Source organism: Megascapheus bottae, chromosome 4 (genome assembly GCF_031878675.1).
Source record: "Megascapheus bottae isolate mThoBot1 chromosome 4, mThoBot2.hap1, whole genome shotgun sequence".
Lineage (NCBI taxonomy): Eukaryota > Metazoa > Chordata > Mammalia > Rodentia > Geomyidae > Megascapheus > Megascapheus bottae.
Window position 1 is genome coordinate 72273034 of NC_143512.1, and position 22678 is coordinate 72295711.

The 22678-nt window shown below is 37.3% G+C and overlaps 1 pseudogene; it reads right to left on the minus strand.

The window, feature by feature from the left end:
- Positions 1 to 3579: 3579 nt before the first annotated feature.
- On the minus strand, positions 3580 to 5159 carry LOC150064638 (peptidyl-prolyl cis-trans isomerase-like 4 pseudogene; annotated as a pseudogene).
- Positions 5160 to 22678: the final 17519 nt, after the last annotated feature.

Below are 22678 nucleotides of genomic sequence, written 5' to 3' on the forward strand. Positions count from 1 at the left end.
GTTATTTTCTTGAGTTCTTTATATATATTGAATATTCGGCCTTTATCTGATATATTGGTCATAAAGATCTTTTCCAAGTTGATTGACTCTCTTTCTAGTTTAGTAACTATATCCCTACCTGTGCAGAAATGTTTTTATTTGAATTTAGTCCCACTTGTTTGGTCTCTCTCCTTTCTATTATGCCCCTGAGAATTCAGGAAGGTTCTGCCTATATCAGTAAGTTCTAAGGTTTCGCCTACTCACTCTTGCAGCATTGTTAGAGTTCTATGTCCAATCTGAGGCCTTTGATACATTGATAATACTGCATGGTGACAAGCAGGGCTATCCCTTATTTTTTCTGCATATAACTGCCCAGTTTTCCCAACCATCTTCTTTTTTTTCCATCCCCTAGAGACCATTTCATTTAGTCTCATCCTTATGTAGATAGATTTTGTGCTATAATTATCCTCCGGTAGGAGTGTTCTAGATGTGAACTAATTTATTATAAATGAGGGAAATCATTGAGTCTATGTTCCCAACCATCTTTCATCCAACTGTTCATATCCTATGTATAAAAATACTTCATCAAATATTTTCTCCATCATCTCATGTTCTTTTTTTTAAATTTTGCAAGTTGTGGGGCTTGAAGTCAGGGCCTCAGCCTCAGCACTGTTCTTGGGCTTTCTTAAGGCTAGAGAGCTGCCACTTGAGCCATAACATCACTTCCAGCTTTTGTTGTGTATGTGGTACTGAGGAATTGAACCCAGGTATTTGTCCATGCTAGGCAAGCGCCCTACCTCTAGGCCAAACTACTTTGCATCATATTCTTTATGGCAGTGAAAAAAAGATTTATGTTGAAGGATAAAATCAGCAAATGTTTCTTTTTTGCATTGTAATCAAATGAGATTTAATATAAATTTACCTATTCTAAAATTGTAGATTTTCTTACAGGGTTTCCTATCTATCTATCTATCTATCTATCTATCTATCTATCTATCTATCTATCTATTTATCTATCTACCTACCTACCTATCATCTATCTAGGTCTCTACTATATCTTTCATGGTTATAGTTTTAAGTTTTATAGATTTTTTTCAATTTTCAGTTATTTTTACGTAGCACAACAGGTACAACAGAAAATAATCTGTTTTCCCATAGAAGGACACAATTGTTCTAACATTAAGTAGTAAAGATATTAAAGATAGTGGATTACTTTCATGCTCTGTTTGAAAGTGATTTTATGATGTCTTTTCTATAATATGTGCAATTATCTCTATATGAATAATTCTCAAATTCTTGCAGCTCAGATTTAAATATCATCCTCACTATTCTAGATAAGTAATGAATTTCGAAGAGCAAGCCCAGCCGTTGGTCTTTTGGTTTTCCAAAACTGACTTTAGACACTTCATGCTTTTTACATTTCCCAAAACACTTCAGTTTGATCCTGTTACCTTTCTTCCTGGTATTCCAGCAGGACTTATTTGGATCATCTCATCAGAGTTTTACTGTGTTTGCACATGATTTTTGGGTACACTCTGTCGTTTGAAGCTTAGTCTTTTTTCAGCTCCTGTAGTTTGTTGGCAGGATTCCCTTCCTAGCTGTTGCTGCCTTGAAGCCTACAGTTTCTAGAGCTTGTCTGTCTTCCCCCTAGCTCACAGCATGCCCCCTGAAAGCTTCCCTTTCTTCATAAAGACCCAGTTCTCTTTCAAACAGTTTAGATTAAGTCTGCTAGTTTAGATTAAGTCTTCTAGTAGACAGAATCTCCCTTTCTAACGTGAACAAGATTAATTGTTTGGGACATTAAATAAATGTATAAAGCCTTTCACATTTGGCCTATATCATAATTTACTAATTTATAATTGATATATTATATTACATTAGATCATTAGGCCTAGGTCAATTTATAGGAAGGAGATTACATAGAGCATACATCCGGGTGGGTCTAAGTTTTGAGGATCAAGTTAGAAGTTTGTCTATCATATTCATTCTTTTATGTCTCATTATGTCATTTTAAAGTATTATATATTTATGTTCTTTAAATGTTCATGTTTCATTAAATGCATTCTGAATGGTTGTCGCTATGTGTCATTGTAAAGGAATAGCATTTTTTTAAATTATATCTCCAACTATTTTGTTATACTACCAGAGATGTAGGGCAAAGCCCACAGCACTGAGATTCTCAATGTAAGAGTTGTGGACATTATAGTTATGACTAGTGGCAAAAGGCAGAGAGAAGGGATTCGGTGTATGTACTGGGATAAACAGATAAGTGGGTTAATGGAAAACATAAACATCATTAAATGCCTGAAAGGAAAGTTTTACTATTTATAGTAAAGGAGGGAAACAAAACAAGGCTAGAGTGGGTAGAGAGATTCTGGTGACTTTGCAGTTCATCTGGTCAAACCAGTCTTCTAACTAATGAGTGTGGACTGTCTTCCAGAAAGTGGCACTGAATGAGGTCTTACTGTCAGCCCTCATTTGAAGCACAAACACCCACATTCCTATATCTACAGTGATTGTCCTCAGTGGGAGTGATCTCATCAGGAGGTGAGCCTACTGAGGGCCCACTGCTGCTTGAGTATTGTTTCTGCATATTGTTTCAAACATGCTCAAGAACTCAATCTTAGGTGAGCAGGGGGTACTGCTTGTAATCTCAGCTAAATCTTACCTGAGAACTATGGTTTAAAACTAACTGGGTGGGTAAAGTTCCTGAGTCTTTCATCTCCAATAAACCATCAGAAAAGATGAAAGTGAAGAAACACAATGAAGCTTAAGGACAGCTCCCAAACCTTGAGTTCAAGCCTCAGGATTCTGTGTGTCTGTGTGTCTTTCAATCTGTCTGTCTGTCTGTCTGTCTGTCTCTCAATCTCTCTCTGTCTCTCAAGCTCTCTGTCTCTCAATCTCTCTCACACACTCATGTACACACATGCACACATGCACATGCACACACATACATACACACACAAATTAGTCCTGTCATCTTGTAACCAAGGTAAGTGCAGAAGAGAAAGAATGAGGAGGAAGAAAAGATAAAGAAGTAGAGTAAAGGCAAATAGGCCCTTGTCCAAACTATGCCTCTTTTATGTCCAACTAGAGACATACTACTAGTTGTTTTTTTTTCCATCAACAAAATCATGTAATACTTCATAAGAATAAAAATAAATGACTCAAAGATTTTAAAGTAAAAAAGAATGTCTCAGGAGTAAAACATACACAATTTATATAAATTTCAAAAACATACAAAATTACCAACCCATTTTGGGATACATACATATGTTGAGAAACTAGAATAAGATCATAGAAAACATAAAATTCAAAATAATTATTACTTGAGAGAATAGAGAAGACTTTTAAAATATAGCTGATATCCTACTTTTTTAAATGACTGATGGGTACAGGTATTTATATTTATTATTCTTTAAACCATATATACATGTTTGTGTATTTTATAGTATGAAATACGGCATGTAAAAAAACAAAAGATATTGAAAATGAATTCTGCCACTTATGTGTAAAACAAAATTAATATTAAAAAAGGATACACAAAACTGTTATCTTTCAGTCAGAGCCCTATATTGTCAATGTAAAAGGACTATAATCCTAATATGAAAGAAAAACACAACAAGAAGCAGACTTAATAACTGCTTTCACATACATGTGGACATGCTTCTGGTTTCTTAAGTTAGGCAAGAGCAAACTCCACCTTTCATCTGTACTTAGATTTTTCTTTGTCTTTGGATTTCTTTGGACTTCTGCTTCACTCTCTCTTCTTACTTCTTTCTCTCTCATGTGGATCCGTTTGGTACTTAGGTTTGTGGCTGTGGCTGTAGTGGCCGTCCCTCTCTAGAGATCGGCTATGACTACGTTTCTGAGGCCGGTCTCTCTTCTCGATTTTTGGTTTCTCCCAACAGGCTTCTTCTTCTTCATAGTGGCCAAACCCCATTTCCCTGTAGATATCCTGGTTAGTATTTCTGATTGGCATATAATCCTCATCTTCTTTTTCTTCAGAGCAGTGGCACATTTTTTTTCTTGTGTTTTTTACTTGTATGTGAGTGACTTGATTTCGAGTCTTCTGCCTGCTCATCGAGTATAAGATCATATTTTGCATTTTGTTTGGGCTTTACTTTATCTTTCAGAACCAAATTGGATGACTTGTCCTTCTCCTTTTCATATTCCTTAAAAATCACTCTTGTATTTCCCACCTTTTCCTTTCCACTTAACCTTTGCAACAGACTGGCTAAAATCCAAGTGTATTCTTCTGTCATCTATAAGTACATTATCCATTTTGGAAAATGCTTTTTCACAATCTTCTTCCTTTTCAAATTCAATAAAAGCATAACAGAGGGACTCTCCTGTCTTCCAATCCTGGATAACTTCACAACTTCTTATTGGCCCAAATCTTGAGAATATGATTTCCAGATCCCCATCTGTGGTCACTGGATTCAGCTTACATACAAATAGCACATTTTCTGGAGGTTTAATATCTGCATCAGGTAGGTCTCCCACCATCTCTAAAAGAATAGCTTGTGTTTTGGCTCATTTTCTGCCTTTATTTCTTCTACTTCCTCAGCTGATCTCCCCTTGAAGTCATCAATTTCTTCATCTGCTCCTATTCGACCCCTATATAACTGTTCCCTTGTAGGTTCTGGTGATCGATCAGGAATTAATAAATCAGGAGGGTCATCAAATGGATCAGCTAAAATCACTGTATGATTTATCCTGATATCTTGGTAAGTTACAAAATCCTTGTCAACAAAGGTCTCATTAATTTTCCTAACTATGTCCATGCCTTCTGTCACCTCACCAAACACTGTATGAACACCATCAAGATAATCCAGGTTTTCTCCTGTATAAGAAACTGAGATCCATGCTGACCACTGCCGTTGTTCACCATGGACATGGTGCCTTTCTTCTTATGCTTAATTCTTGGCACTTTTTCTGCCTTAAAGAAGCTTGCTTGATCACCATATAGTTGGCCAAAAATAGACTCTCCTCCACGGGCCAGTCCCTGTAGGATCACCAGTTTGTATGATGAAATCCCTCTGTACATTGTGAATAAGGCAATAGTTGAAATATTTCATTTTGCATAACTTCAAGAAATTCAAGCAGGCGCGAGGCCTCTCCTCCGTGTACAAGTCGATGACCACGTCGCCCAGAGTGCTCTCCAACAGAACCGCCATGGCGCCGGCCCCTCTACAGCCGGCCCAGGAGGAGCTTCATTAATTACAGTTTTACGAAAGTGATAATCATTCTTTATTCCCGGTATTCTTATTTACACATGCTGTTAGTAGTTATGAATAATAAGTACTATAATAATCTCTACTGTTTTGCACTTCTATGTAAGCAGCTATGTCATCTGTGGAGAGATTTTATTTAATTTCTCTCAACTTAAGTATTACTCGGGACCTTTGCTCTACTGAGAAATAATGAGTATCTTCCACTGAGCATTTTGACAATGATGAACTTCCTTGGCTTACTTATAAAGTTAGCTTAAAATTATTCATTTTTCTCCATTGAATCTATATTTGCCAGATGGATTTTAAGAATCCCTTAACAACTCAAGGTTATACTCTTCAATATCAAGTATGGGGGAGAGTTCATTGTGTATATATGCTTCTGATTTTTGGTGAAAGCTCAAGCTCATCTTATAAGAATGAGGACTAAATCATTACCAGCAAAATATTTTTTAAATTTTGCTGTAGCAATGTACTCACATTGTTTCTTAATCAAGAATTAAATATTTGCAAGCTCTCTAATGATACATTCCCTTGTTTTTATTTCTGATGTTAGAAATTCTTATATTTTTATCATGGGTTTACCTATGAATTTTAATCATATGTTCAATTGAATGAATTTGCATAACTCATTTTATATTGTCATTGCTTTATATGTCTCACTGACAATTGCTTAATTGATTAATTATTCACTAAATTATTAATATTTTTCAGGCATAATTTGGAATAAACTGAAATGATTAATTTGTATCTCATTCTTTTCTACCACAATTACTAAAAATTACAAATTTGACATTCAATGCTGTTTACGATAAATTCTGGAGTTTTGATGGATGCATGTTCATTTTTTCAGTATAAATATTTAAAAATGTTAATTCTGTTTTGATTTACTATGTAAAAATTTGATTATCAGAAATGTTATTAAACTATGTTATTAGACTATGTTTCACTTCTACAGTACTCTTGTGACTCTTAATAGCAATTAACAAGAGAAGTCCAGTTTATCTGCCAACAGTAATAGATTTTCCACATCTAGGACTCATAGTCACTTGTCTAAGCCACATGTCCTAATTTTCATTTTCTCTTCTCGATTCTTCCCTCCAGAGATCACATGCCCTCATATGCCTTCAGTAGGTATGTCTTAGTCATGAGAATTCTGGAATCCTTAAAGGAATGTCAATAACCTTTAGGCTATGTATCCCAATGCCACAGTCTGTGAATCTCAGCTGTTTCAGTCTCACCCTTTCTTTCTCGGCCCCTTATTTCAGCTATCTGTTTCTTTTTGGATCAATTTGTGATACACTGCAGTTGGGGAGAGATAGCAACAGTTAAATAGTAAATTCAAAAAATTGGACATCAAGAAAGGAAAAATACTTCAACATAATTGTTATTAAAATATTTAAATAGTATACTACTAAATATTTATAAATGTATTATAAATGTATAAGTATTTATAAATTAGTAGTACTAGTTAAATAATCAAAGTGAAAATCAAGTTGGTAGAGTGACTCAGAATTCTAAAAATGAAGAAATTAATCACATTATTTTCTCAAAGTCATATAATGTGCCAAGAACATAAATATAACACCAGACACATTATCTAAGGAACATACTTGGTGAAAACAAAACCATGAACACATACATATATACATGCACACATACATACATATATAAATGTGCATGCATATGCAGATATACACACATACACCTCTATAAAGCAATAAAAAGCAACACCAACCTCAAATTTTTCATTGAGACTTATTAAAGACTTCAATAATTTCAGTTTAATTGGAGCTGCTTCTTTAACAATTAGTGTATTAACTCTAAAACAGTATTATTACTGTTTTGTTGTTGGAAGAAGAGTAAAGTTGTAAAAAGTTGTTAGGGGAAACTACGATGCTATCTACTCACCTTAGACCTGCACATAAGTCTTGTGCAGGGAGCGACTGTGTTTATATTGCAGGCAGAGCTTCACCTGCGGGCAATGATTAATGTTTATAACATTGCTTTGAAATGCCAAACATAGAAAACAACCTAAATGTCCTTTATGAAGGAATAATTTCAATAAATCATGGTGAGTTCTCATATTGGAATAGAATTATTATAAAAAATGAGGCGCTTTCACATACAGTGGTATGGAAATATTGCTGAATGTAAGGAGTTACAAAAGGAGCAAAATAAACTGTAACATGCCAACTCGAGTATGCAAGACTTTTGTTTAAAAATGAATAAATATATATGTGCATTTGCAAATATACGTGTGGATGGAAGAATGAACAAAAATGTCAGAGCAGTTGGCAATGTACACAGAATGATTTTTCAGTGAAGTTTGGAGCAAGTTCTGTTTGTTTTCATTGCTGCTGTTATGCAAGGCACAAAACTAAGGCTCTGTGAGCCTCATGTGTTCTCTCACATGCTTTGTTTTACAAATATTTTAAAATATGAGAATATTCTTTCACTAATGGTTCATAGCTACCAAACCTTCATATAACTCCATCTTTACCCATATATTCACATTCCAGTATATAGTAAATGAAATATCCTAAACATTAAAAACAATGTCATAAGAATAATAGAGATGAAGAATGATATGTTTGTATGTCCTTTCTCATATAATACCAGAAACTTCATTCTGTTATTCTGAACATTTTCCCACAGTATCTTATTTATATATTTATTTTTATGTTTGTTTATATAATGTTTCCTGATAATTCGTAGAAGATTTTGATGATGATATTTTTGGCAAACTATATTATGGGCATTATTTCTGAAGTCTTGACACTAGTACTTCCATTTAAATAAATACATCAAATGTCTTGGAAAAAAATCATATTAAGTGAAGTAAGCCAGACCCAAAGGAACATAGGCTCAATGATTTCCCTCATTTGTAGTAATTCGTACAAACCTATGACTCTCCTAGCAGAGGATTACAATAGCTCAAACCACAGATACATAAGGCCATATAGGATGAGGCCAAATTAATGGACCTCCAAGATAGGGAAAAAGGAGCTTAATTATGTGTGACTGTTGTTCTTAATGTACTGTTTTGTTTTGTTTTGTTTTCCTGTCTTCTCTTGTGTCACCCTTTGGTTAATCTCATACTCTTACAGTATCGGACTTTGTTACCTGGCATATTATATACACACTTAGTTGTTTATTTGAAATAGGAGGGGAAAAAATGAGGGGAGGGAGTGGGGGAAGGGAAATAGGGACAAAAACATGAGAAGGGGCCTCAATGTGTGAGAAGTAATATACCTTCTATCTGGTGAATATAACTATAACCCCTCTATACATTAAAACTAAAAAATAAACAAATAAATATGTCAAATGCCATGAAATTATTTTATCAATGTATCTATGTATTCCCTATTTGATGGTCATATATACTGCTTTCTATATTGACTGTTTTATAAGCTACTGATAAGTATAGAGTTGTGTACATATCTGAATGAAGTTATGTGAACTATTTTTGTTTATATTTTTAAAGTAATTAAAGGGGATAGTGTATGAAATTAGTCATCTTTGTAAAAGTCACTAATTGGCCTTAGCCAGGGCATTCATGGTAATCAATTTTTTTTCTATACACAGTTATATTTCTCACCATCCACTCAACACCTTGATTTCCACACCTACTAATTTCCTCAATAAATGATATGAAATGATGTTTTCTATGCATTTTGTACAATTTTCCTAATTACCAGTGTAATTAGGAAATTAATGTAATTAGTGTTTTCCTGTATGTGCCTTGTATAATCTTTACTCACTTTCTATTTTTCATGATTGTACTTTCTTACCTTTAAAATTAACATTTTTTTTGCCAGTCCTGGGGCTTGAACTCAGGGCCTGAGCTCTGTCCTTGGACTTTTCTCAAGGCTAGAGCTCTACTCCTTGAGCCACAGCACCGCTTCCATCTTTTTGCTATGTATGTGGTACTGAGGAATCGAACCCCCGACTTCATGCATGCTAGCAAGCATTCTACCTAGGCCAAACTCCCAGCCCTAAAATTAACATTTTTAATATTATATGTATACTCTAAGAATGAATCTCAATATGAAATTTCTTTTGAACTTGGTATTCTAGGAGTAACATTATTAATGATATTCTCATAGAAAAATGTATTTGGTCTTCTTTACAGCTGAAATTTTCACTGTTTTGTCTTAATTCTTCAAAAAGTACATTCTGCTACTGAATAAAAAAAAAGTGTTCTGAAAAAGTGTATCAGGTATAGCTTCTGGCACTGGTTTAAGTACACCAACAGTACAAAAAGTACTGTTAAAAATGTATTGCTGCAAGTTGCAGTGCCGGTATTATTTATGTTAAACCCTGCAACCAGTAAGGAGAGCTGGTGATGTGTAACAAAAGGAATAAAGAGTGTCAGCCGATGTAAAATTACCCAGAGGAACTAGGTTGAATATCAAGGTGACAGGAATTCTAGGCAAATTGGATTAACCAGATTCTTGCTAAAGGCAGGTTACTGATTTACACAAAGGATGCGATCATTCTCATTAAAATGACTTAGATGGCTTCTTTCTTTAAAAGGCCTTTGGAAGATTACAAGGCAGCTGACCAAAATGAGAACATGAGTGGGCAGAGGGTTCAACGTTGTTCTATTGTGCACAGTCTTTGAGGACTTGGCTGTAGGCATCCTTAAGTTTTTGTTTTTCCACATTTATGTTGATCCTTTTACCAGGACTGACCCTGAAATTTTCTGTATAGTCTCGGTTCTGGGAACCTCCCAATGACTTTATAGTTGTATTTTGTGAATGGCAAAGCTGAGGTTCCTGGTTACTTGGCAAAATAGCTGGCGGTACGTTAGGCCCAATCTACATTTACTTCTATAACAGTCCTCTCCTGGAGAAATCGCTCAGCCAGTGGTTTCACAGAGTTCATGTTCAGGGTAGAATTAATTATTCTGGAGAATGGTGTCCCGGAGCTCTCAATCAACCATGATGCTTTCTAATCTCCAATTGTGTTCAATAATACTATATATGTCTCTGTCTCGTCCTGTCTCTGTCCCTCTCTGTGTGTGTCTCTCTGTTGCGCTCTTTATTTTTGTCAGTTGAGGGCTGGAAGTTGGAGAATGGGCCCTGCCACTGAATCTTTTTGTCAAGGCAAGTTTGAGCCACAGCACCACTTCCAGTTTTCTGGTGGTTATTTGGAGATAAGAGCCTCACAAACTATCCTTCCTGGGCTGAATTTGAACAGTAATCCTAAGATCTCAGCCTCCTGAGTTTACAGGCATGAATGATGGGCTCCTGTCTAGAATCTCCCTTTTACATACTCTCTACCTTTCAAAAAAATTCTAGTATAATTTTATAACTATATGGAGACTGTAATTTTCCCCATGATATATATATATAATATATATTATATATACTACATGAAACATAATTGTATTTATTCTAAATGTTTTTATTAAGAAATGATCATTGTTTAAACATTGATTATTCCTTTTAATAGTTCCCCTATATATTTCTACTTATTCAATCTATGTTTTAATATTATTATTAGGGTACAGCCCCCCTTAATATTAGGGTCCATGATCAAAGGAACGAGTCTGACACAAAAGTGGAGGTTAAATAGAGTTTTATTCCGCATGAGAATTGTACTGACCAGTCTGGCTGTCTCTAAGATGTGAGTGAGTGAGGGACTCCACCGAATCTCACAGGCTACTTTTACAAACCACCAGCCATGTGGTTGGGCTTGGCCATACACAGGTGGCCAATAGAGTCTCAACTGTACTTGAGTGACGGCTGGGGTGACCACTGACACCTTTGCTGTTTAAGGGACCTATCTTAGGGAAAAAGAAAAGGGGAAGGGGCTTTCTTTACCCTGGGAATCTACTCTGGTAGCTCCACCTGGTCAGGCTTCTCCTGTGATCTGTTATCAGGGAATTTACAGGCCCCAGCTTGATTTTCCCTCAAGTCACATGCTGCTTTGTCATGAGGCTGGGGAAATGCCTATAGGGGATGGAAGAGAGGTCTCAAAGGGGTCTCTGCATTTTAGGGGGAAATCTAAAGGGGAGTCCCTTCATTATGATAAAAAATTATGTTCACTGTTGGAATTTTTATGATTTCTTCCTGTATGAATGAAAGAACAAAATATTTTTCAGCCATAGGGAAGTTAATTGAGAAAAAATTGAATTATTAATTTATGCCAACATATAAAAAATGAGTCACTAGTAAAAACTGTTTTGATAATAGGCTTCAAAATAACCCAAATGTGTATGCTTCACTAGATAAATACTTCATATCCATAATACTAGTTTTTTTTTTCAGCTTAAACTACAAAAGAGCAAGCAATGCTGAAGAGGATTCACAATAAAATAAAGGAAAGAAGGAAAGCAGAAAGGAAAGAAGGGAAAGGGAAGGTGGAAAGGAGGGAAGGGGGAAGGCACATAGGCAGGAAGGCAAGAAAGCAGAAAGAAGGCAGGAAGGCAGGAAGAAAGGAAGGAAGGGAGGGAGAGAAGGAAGGAACAGAGGGAGAACATATGGCAAGGATGGAGAGAAAGGAGAAAAGTAAGAATTGTAAGAGAATGGGTGGAATTTTTTTAAACTAAATTTATTTTTCCCCGTGTACTCAGATCCAAACACTTCCATAGGATACCTCAACTATTTTCACACACACAAAAAGCCGTTTTCTTACCCTATGTGACCTAGATAATTCAATTTCTCTTCTGTCATTTCCAGCATTATACTGGAATTTAAAAATGCCCTTATGGAACTCTCAAGACCATATATACTTACAAATCATAATTATAAAATAAGATTTTTGTTGCCAGGATTACAGGGGTTATGCATGGTGAAACAAAAACTGCTCATAATCCTAATTGCTGGAAAGGTGATGACATAATTTACAGTTTGAAGCTTGCCCAGCAGAAATTTACCAGGTGACCATCTTGATGAACAGAGGAGACGGGAGGGTCCACAGCTGTGATATATGCTTTTGGTGAGACATAAGTAGGAGGACTGTGGTCTGAATCTCAGTGGACAAAGGTGAGACCTTGTCTATATAATGCTCAAAGCAAAAAAGTCTGTGGGCTTGGGTCAAGTCTTCTCTAAGACTTGCATATAAAGTAAATGGCTTTTTCTTGATAAAGCAAAACTGTCAACTAATCAAAAGAGCTGTCCTTGAGCTTTTCAGCTCCAGGCTACCTCCCTACCCTTGAGCCAAGCCCCATTTTCCATTTTCTAGAGGTTAATTGGAGGTAAGAGTCTCAGATCCTTTTGTGCCCAGGTTGGCTTTGAACTTTGATCCTCAGATTTTAGCCTTCTGAGTAGCTAGGATTATAGGTGACCCTTGGAGGTACACGCTACCTTTTCAAACATGCATTAGTTAAGATGGAAATCTCACTAATACTTTTTTTACCTTAGCTGTCCTTGAACCAGCCCCCTAGAATTACATACATAAGCTACTACTACTCTCACTTTTATTTCTTGCTTGCAATCAACCATAAGCTTAAAATTACCACCCACTGATGAAACCACTAGGAATCACCAATTCCAAAAACAGTCTGATTCCTGAATCTCAATGGCCTTTTGTTCTCACATTTAGAGTTCTATCCTTGATTATCTACTCTTCTTCAGCTCCCAATATCCATTCCCTTTCTGTTTCCATTTATGAATAAATGATGTCTGCAATCCAAGCTTGGCAATAATGAAGGGAGGTACAGTCAGGGTTCACTGAGCCTCAACTAAACACAGTGCTGTTTATCAATCACAATTTTGGTGTTGTTGTCTTGGTATTTACATAGTTTTCCCTGAACTAGTACGTGCTAACTGGTATTATAAGAAGACAAGCCAAAATGTGTTCAGAAAATTTGAAAATGTAAGATTAATATCGATAAATAGTTTTATTTTTAAGTTTGAGAGAGCAACTTCACTGACAAGAGATAACAAATATATAAATGACCTAATTAAAATTCAATTTGAATGATGCTATTTGATGATGCCTCTTAGGATTCCGTTTCTTGCATTCTTTCTAGTTTTCAGTTTAGAACTTTCATGATTAGCAATGGTAAATCATGTTAATTTCTTCTACTATTAATATGTAATTATTTTAGGATAAACGCCTTTTTTTTTTTTTGCCAGTTCTGGGCTTGAGGTCAGGGCCTGAGCACTGTCCTTGGACTTTCTCAAGGCTAGAGCTCTACTTGAGCCTCAGCAGCACTTCTGGCTTTTTTCTATGTATGTGCTACCAAGAAAATGAACCCAGGTCTTCATGCATGCTAGGCAAGCACTCTATCACAAGGCCAAACTTCCAGCCCCTAGAATGAAAAACTTTTTAAACTCAACAGCATATATATGTATATACAGTGATAAAAATCAAAATTAAAGGGAAAATGTAATATTTAATTTTAGATGTTAACTTACTTATGCTACCTCAAACACCAATGATTTGTTTATATATTTCTGGAAAGGTAAAAAATTTTAGATGTAATTATAAGTTAAATAAGCTTATTTCAAGCAGTGCTCAGTTCACTCAATATGTTATGCTTGATTTTCACTTCAAGAATCAATTCTAAGAAAATCTTTGTTCTATATCACTTTTATTTCAGACTATGCACTCCCATTAACTCTTCTCTTTATCTCTTGATACTAATGAGATTATGACTGACATTTCTAATCCCAAAGAATTTAATGAGTAGCAGCATAATTTGTGGGCACTTGTTGCAGTTTTCTGTTGAGTTTAGTCACTGGGAATCAAAGAAGAAGAAGAGATATCTCTAATGTACCTCCCACATTCTAGATACAACTTTATCTCACTTGTATTGCAGCAGTTCAATTTCACCTTGATAACCAATAACCACATCCAATGATGTTCCTCTCTTTTGGGCCCATTTAGTCTGAAATCATAAGATGGAGACTTGTCTTTTAGTGAAAATGTAAGTGTCCAAATATGAAAATGCTAGTAATAATAGGTCTGTAATGTGACTTGTTGGTGGTGCATTACATGTCTAATCCTAGCTAACTGGGTATCTGAGACCTAAGAATCACATTTCAAAGCCAGCAGGGGCAAGAAGGTTTCCAAGACCCTAATTTCCATTTAACCAGCAAAAAACTGGAGATGGAACTGTAACTCAAGTGGCAGAGTTATGACTCAGAGCAAAAACATTCAGCAACAGTACTTAGGCTCTGGACTAGCGCCTAACTCGGGCGCGCGCACACACATACACACACACACACACGTGTGAACACAAACAAACACGTACACACATGCTTCTGTCACTATGAAGGAGAGGAGGAGAGAAACAAATGAAAGTCAAATGTTAATTTGAATGACTTCAGCAAGAATACATACCACACAAATTACATCTGCAAATTTTATAACCATGTTCAATTAACGAAAGGCATTGCCTTTCAAACAGTTTCATGAGACTAATTTGATTTCATTGTGTATTATTGTTTCTTTGCCCTCAGGTCCTTTTAACAATTAATTTATTCTTGGGAAGACTATTATGAAGCATAGAATGTAAATGAATGGGTGCCAAAATGTTAAATCAATAATAACTCTAGTTGGCTGAATTAAAATTATATTAATAACAAAACTATAACAATAGTAATAGTTTAAAGATGTTTGTACCTAAATTTGTTTGTTTCTTTTTTGTATGTATGTGTGTGCCCTTTTGGGGGCTTGAATTCAGGAAAGACATGAGTACTGCTCACCATATTTATTGTTTAAGGTAAGAATGCTATCACTTGAATCACAGCTCCACATCTGTTTTTTTTCTGATAATTATTTGTAATTAAGAGTCTCATGGTCTTTCCCTCTCTGGATAGTTTTGGACCATGATTCTTAGACACCTAACCTCTAAATAGGATTTCTATATGTGTCACTCAGATTAAGTCTGATTATTTAAAACACACCAAAACCTAATTCAATCAATAAAAGACATATTCCAATTCACATAATTTTATATTGGTCTTTAAATTTGTTCCAATAATTTCCAGAAAAATCATATTTATCTTTTCATTATTTTTCCAAATTTTTGTTCAAGCCATATTTCATATTCATTTTCAAATTATTCACAATGTTTATCAACACAGAAAGTAGAAAGCATAAATTATTAGGAGCAAATCCCTTGGTGATTAAGTTTACACAAAACACAGAGCAACAGAGACACATGGGTATCATTGTATTAAAATTTCCTTTGGTTGGTGTTTAGCATTACAAAATCCTTTGCCTTGAATAACTGTACATTGTATTTTAAAAATATGCTGACAACAATGGAATTTGAGAGCAAATATTTTACTATCCATCACAATATATAGTTTATGATAATGAATATAATATTAGCCAATTAGCAAAGGCTTTGGTGCTTAGGTTATCGGAAGATCTGGTGAAATGTAGAAAATTTCTAGGTCAAGGATTAATACATAACATTTCCAGTTTAATAATCTTGATCTTTAACTACATATATATTTAGTTAAGAATATTAATGCATTTTAACTTGGAAATTGTCTCCACATACTCTAATAATAAAATGACTCAAATTATTTCTTATTCATTAAAAGAACATGGAAAGGAGTGATATTGTTTATTTTTTTTATGATTCTGCCTTCTTTACCATATGTATGTATGGTATATTCTCATGTATATCTGCAGGATGATAGGGGCACACAGAATTCAGGATGAAAAAATGGTGAAAAGTGCAGCAGTGCAGCGCAATGTAAACTGATGAAATTGAACTGTACAATGTGTGGGTGGATTTGGGAGAGGGAGACTAGAGAGAATGTGGGAACAGAAGACACTGTTTGAAAGGAATTATACTCATTACTGGGCTTGTAATCCCTCTGCATATCACCTCTAAACCAAAATAAAGCAAATTAATCTAAATAAAGCTAAAATATCACTTTTACAAAGCTGACGTTGGAACATGGCTTCTTTAGAGAAATGTCAAATTACTACCAAAAATATGCATGCCAGAGATGTTTGTAAGTCTTGTATCCCGAAATTGCACTAAGGAATTAATTTGGAAATTTGCAAAAATGAATCATTCTCTTTTCAAGATAAAAATTAAGTTAGCTCCTCACAGGCCCTGAGCTAGGAAGCAGGCAGATTATTGTGTATGGGATTACTGATGTTAAAAAGGGGATCTTTCTATCATATGTAAGGAAGATGTAGGAATGAGAGAAGAACTGCATATAACAAATAAAGATGAACTAATAGAAAAAGAGGAAATATACTCTTTTCCTGATTTATGTAAAAGCTACCCCTCTGATTGTTAGCATTTTCAGATAATAGTAATAATAACAAATTAGAATAAGTAGTAATGAGAAATTGGTTACATTACTCCTTACTCCTTACTACAGTCTAAATTTTGGAATGATCTTTGGATCATTTCCAGCTCACCATACTCATGTAGCAAATGAATGAGGATGGAGTAAGAGCTCTTTGAGATTTCAAGAGATCCTACAGTAAAAGCAAAAACCACATCTAAGGTAGTAGTGAGGACAACATAGAGTTATTTAATTATGCATCGATATATGAAAAGCTTCAGCAGTTTCTTATCTCTGTAATTGGAAGTATAAACACCACAAACACATCCTATAATTTTTGTAATGCAATGTGCAATCCGAAATTCCTGTGAACACTAAATATTGATAAACACAATTTCACAGGTTAGGAGAAATTTTCATGTCTACATTGATTTTGGGTTTGTAGTCTGAATTTACCTAAAACTATCCAAATAATAATAATAATAATATACTGACAAGGTCTGTATATAGGGTTGTTGTTGAAGCTTCAGTGATTTTGTTGATTGTACCTTGTGACTTCAATGAAAGTAAGCCATGATATAGAGGATAGCTGTGGGGAGCCGGAGCGGCCGCCATTACAAGACGGAGCCTGTTCCCTGCCTCGCTCCTTGTAAACAACTTCTTAGTTCTCCTTATTTGGTATGTGAGTGCGGAGCCTTTGCTCGTTCCACTGAGTCTGCGCGTATGACGTCAGAGGCCTGACCAATCCCGAGTTTTAAAATGGCCCTGGCAACAGAGCAGCCAATGGCAAAAGCCCCGTGTTCCTTGATTGTATATAAGCAGCTGCATTTCCCTGCCCCGGGCCCCTCTGCTTCAGCTCTCCCTTCAATCAAGTTGCTCTTCAATAAAGCGTGATACGAGAAGGATCCTCGGGTGGTGTCCGTTCTTCCCTGCTGGTCAGGGGTGCCGGGCGCCGCAACTGGTGCCGAGACCCGGGACCTGCGGAGGGGCCGAAGAGGATCCAGAACTTGACACGTGAAGAGGACTCCTTCTGGGTATGTTGTTCTGGGAGATTCCTGTCTGGGTGCTTGTTATCATTCTTCCTCTGTGGTTCGTGTTTCTTAAAAAACAATGATATTATTAAGGAAGGGAGGAAGGTCTTGACTAAGCACCAGGATAGTCTCTCGGAGTCATCGTACAAGGAAGGAGAGACCACCAAGAGTGGAGTAAAACAAAAGAGAAAACAAAAGAATGGGACTAAGGGACTGCAGCCCTTATCAAGTACAGAACAGGAGAGGAGAGGAGAAAAGAAAAAACAGGAGGAGCCAAGGAGCTCCCTCTACCCGTCCTTAAAAGAATTTCAGGATAATAACCAATTTTCAGCCCTAACCTTGCATGAACGAGACTTGGAGGAGGCAGATCAGAGTACAGAAGATGAGGGGGAGGGATCCCCAGGGGAACTGAGTTCAGTGGAGGAGGAGGAGTTAGAGGAACAGGCTGCCGAGTATGAGGCTGATAGATACGGCTCCAGGGGAGGATTTGGTGCAGACAATGGCCAGGGTGTTTCCCAACCTACCCCTTCTGCCCCGCCCCCCTGCGTCCCTAAGACGGGGAACTCCCTTATCGGTGCTCGTACCTGGTCTTGGCTGACCTCTGCTTTTCCTGTTTTTGAAGACTCCATTACCAGACAGAGAGTTCTGGAGCCAGTCTCTTATAAAACTTTAAAAGATCTTATGGCCTCCGCTCAACAGTATGGCCCTTCAGCCAATTATACCACTGCACTAGTGCGTAGGCTTAAAGCCATGGCCATGACTCCCACAGACTGGTACGAAATTGGACGCTCTTACCTAACGCATGGCCAATTCCTGGCATTTAGTGCCTCAGCAGGGATTTGGCTGTGGCCCGGCATGGCCAAAATGTTGCTAATGGCCATCCTGAATGGACGGCGGACATGCTCTTTGGACAAGGCCTTTATGTGGCAGATCAAATGAACTATCCCATGGAAGTGTATCGCCAGGTTAATGATATATTTTATAGGGCTTGGAAGTCCCTCTCTAACAAGGGAGAGCTTCAAGGTGGCCTTACAAAAATCATCCAGAAGCCTGTCGAACCTTTTACTGATTTTGTTGGGCGAGTTCTTGACGTTTAGTAAGTTGTCTAAACTTCTTGCAAAGGCAGGCTTGAACTTGGCACCAGAAAAGGTGCAGTTTTCAGAAAGAGTTCAGTTTTTAGGTTCCATAATTTCTCCCATAGCTGTGACACCCCAAAAGGTCGTCTTGAGAACAAATCATTTGCATACCCTTCATGATTTTCAAAAATTAATGGGGGACGTAAATTGGGTCCGAAATTTTCTTAATGTCCCTCGCTCTGAATTGTTGCCCCTCTTTTCCTTATTGGAGGGAGACCCGGATGTTACCTCACATAGAAAATTGACTGTTCAGGCTAAGTGTTCCATTCAGCGTCTTGAACAAGCCATAGAAAATGCACAACTCTTGCGTGTAAATCCATCAGCGCCAATCTTACTGTGTATATTTAAAACAAAGAATTATCCTACAGGAGTATTATGGCAAGAAGGCCCATTGTTATGGTTGCACGGAAATTCTTATGGCTTAAAAACTATTCAGTATTTTCCAGAATTAGTTGCTTTGTTAGCTCTTACAGGTTGCAAGGCGTGTTTGACTCACTTTGCAAAATTTCCTGACAAATTAATTATTCCTTATACCCGGCAACAAGTACAAATATTGGCTGCCTCTGTTGACTGGTGGGCAGTTTTGGTGTGCTCCTTTCCAAATATAATTGACAATCATTATCCCAAACATCCACTGCTGAATTTTGTGCGTGAAGATTGGGTGTATTTCCCCAAAGTTACAGAAAAACTGCCTCTGAGTAATGCCCTAATTATATTTACAGATGGGTCAAAAACAGGCCGAGGTGCCTATGTAGTTCAAGGAAAAGAGCCAGTAACTTTAAATTTTCAACCAGAAACTCCACAAGTAGTTGAATGTCTAACAGTTTTAGAAGTATTCGGGAAATTTCCTGAGCCTTTTAACCTATATTCTGATTCACAATATGTAGTTAATGCAGTGGCATCCCTGGAAGTCGCCGCCTCCATAAAAGGTAGCAGTACAGTTTCAAATATATTATGCCAACTTCAGAGTTTAATTTTACAAAGGAAAAATCCTTTTTTCATTGGTCATATTCGGGCACATACTGGCTTGCCTGGTCCCATGTCAGAGGCCAATGCCTTAGTGGATTTGACTGCCAGAGCCCTGGTGGGCCTTTCCCATAATTCTGTTCAATCAGCACGAGATTTTCATCAACTTTATCATGTTTCTGCAAAAACCCTTTGTTATAAGTTTTCCATTTCACGCCAACAGGCTAGAGAAATTGTTAAAGCTTGTCAATCCTGTGTAGTATATCACCCCTCTTTCATAATTGGAGTTAATCCTAGAGGCCTTTGCTCTAATGCCTTATGGCAAATGGATGTTACTCATGTGCCTGAGTTTGGCCGGACAAAATATGTTCATGTTTCAGTGGACACTTTCTCTGGCATATTGCATGCCACGGCCCTTACAGGGGAAAGGGTGTCCCATGTTAAAGTTCATTGCTTGGAAGCCTGGGCAGCATGGGGAAAACCATTAAAATTGAAAACAGATAATGGCCCTGCTTATGCCTCTGCCGGATTTCGCTCCTTTTGCACTCAAATGCAGGTAGTTCATTCTACTGGCCTCCCTTACAATCCCCAGGGTCAGGGAATTGTGGAACGCCAATAGAACACTTAAACAACTTTTATTTAGAAAAAAGGAGGGAATAGGCCGAGATGCCTCCCCCAGAGAAAGGCTGGCCATTGCACTGTTTACCTTAAATTATGTAACAGTGGATGACAATGGACAATCAGCTGCTGATCGGCATGCTGGCAAAATGGCAATACCACCCACACAAAAAGTAATGTGGAAAAATGTTACCGATAATAAATAGTGTGGACCGGATCCTGTAATTCAGAGATCCAGGGGAACTGTTTGTGTTTTTCCACAGGGACAGGAATTCCCCCACTGGGTGCCGCAGCGCCTCGTAAGGATATTGGAGGAAAATCAAACGCCTAAAGAGGATGATGCGAAACAAAATCCTGGGAATAACCCTGTTAATAATTCTTCTGCTGCCACGACTTTGGATGAAGAGACAGAAGGGAAAAAGCAACAAGGAAAAGACGATGTGGGCAGTAATGAAGACCTTTCCATTACCAATGCCTGTGACTAATGCTTCTTCTGTTTTCCCCTTTGTGCCACCAATTCTTCCTTGCAACTTCCCTAGGACTGCAAGGTTCCCTATGCCTTACCCTGTCAAAAAATCTGTCCTTCTGTGTTAGGCTGGTTTCTCAAAAATTGGGTCGCTCTGATTAATGTATAGTTCTGGCAAGGAAAGGGTTGTGGGGTTTTCTGAACTTGTTCCAGAGGCGGACCTTCCTGTTTATGTTTTCACTCTTTAAAGCTTCAAGTAATGATAGTATTTTAAATTGTTCTGCCATAGAGTGTAAATTGAGTCAATGCTGGAGCCGTTGCCTACATTTGTTCCAGTTCCTGTGAATGTTTGTTGCAGTTTGTTTTGGGTTTTGTGTCTTTAGCCTTTGGTTGCTCGGCCGAATGAGGTCTCGCAATAAGAGAGAGAGAGCAATGCTTGTTCATGCACTCACTGCCTTGGAGCAGGGACACTCCCCCAAAATTTGGCTTGCAGCTTTAAAGGCCAACTAAAACTGCCCTGTACTGCCTTTGCACCCTCGAGACCTTAGTCTATTGCACGAGGAATAGGAGTATAGGCAGCCAAGAGTTGTGAAATGATGGACAAAGTACCACTCCTGACCCTAACAGGTCAGGGAGAGCATGTGCGTCAGCATATGGGTCTGCGCCCCTAGCCCATCTCCACAAAGGGAAAAGAGGACCTGAAGGGGAGGGATCCAGAGTTGATCGCCTGGGTCACTCCTCTAGAGTAGGACCTCAAGTTTTACTTTGGAGGACAGCACCTCTACTCTCTTCACAACAGGTATGTTGGCCTGCTGCGTTAAAACAAAAGGGGGGAGATGTGGGGAGCCGGAGCGGCCGCCATTACAAGACGGCGCCTGTTCCCTGCCTCGCTCCTTGTAAACAACTTCTTAGTTCTCCTTATTTGGTATGTGAGTGCGGAGCCTTTGCTCGTTCCACTGAGTCTGCGCGTATGACGTCAGAGGCCTGACCAATCCTGAGTTTTAAAATGGCCCTGGCAACAGAGCAGCCAATGGCAAAAGCCCCGTGTTCCTTGATTGTATATAAGCAGCTGCATTTCCCTGCCCCGGGCCCCTCTGCTTCAGCTCTCCCTTCAATCAAGTTGCTCTTCAATAAAGCGTGATACGAGAAGGATCCTCGGGTGGTGTCCGTTCTTCCCTGCTGGTCAGGGGTGCCGGGAGCCGCAGATAGCGTTTAAAATATTTTTTTAACTGTCAAGGGAGTAGGATATTTTTGTGAGAGATTTACATTATTGGTTCAGGTAGGATTATCACTGAAAGCTCTTTATACGTAGATAGACTTATAATTTCTCTTCTTTGGAAGAAAATAACAGTAATGGAAGCTATAAAGTCACAGTGAGAAAAGTAAACAAAAAAAGTAAAAAGGTTACTTGGGTGGTTTCATTGGATGTTAGAGTCACTGATATGATGGGAAAATAAATAGTGAAACTAGTAGTATATTGGACAGCGATATATTCATTCTTATATTTGCTAAAAACTAATTCCTTCATATGATAAGCTATGTTTTCAAACAAAATTAGTAACTTCATATTGATTATATATCCTTCTGTGCTATTCAAATTGATTATCAAAACTATTAATCTAATTAGTTTGTCAATTCTTTATCCACTTTTAAGATAGTTTTATATGTCCTATCACTTTTTACTGTTTAAAAGTAATTTCTAATAAATTCTAAGCTTTGTCTCTGAACATTTCTGCTAATAGTATTTAAAATTTGTGTAATACCTGCAAAAAACTAAAGTGGGATCTTTCTTTGTCACCCTGCACTAGAATTAATTCCAAATTGGAATAAAGACCTCGAGGTAAAAACCAACACAATGAAAACATTACAAGTAGGAATAGGAGATACACTAGGTCTCCTTGCCACAGGTTGAAATTTTCTTATTAAGGACCAAGAAACACAACAAATCAGAGAAAGGCTGGATAATTGGAACTGCATTAAACTGCAGAGCTTTTGTATGGCAAGGACATAGCTAGTAAATTGATTAGGA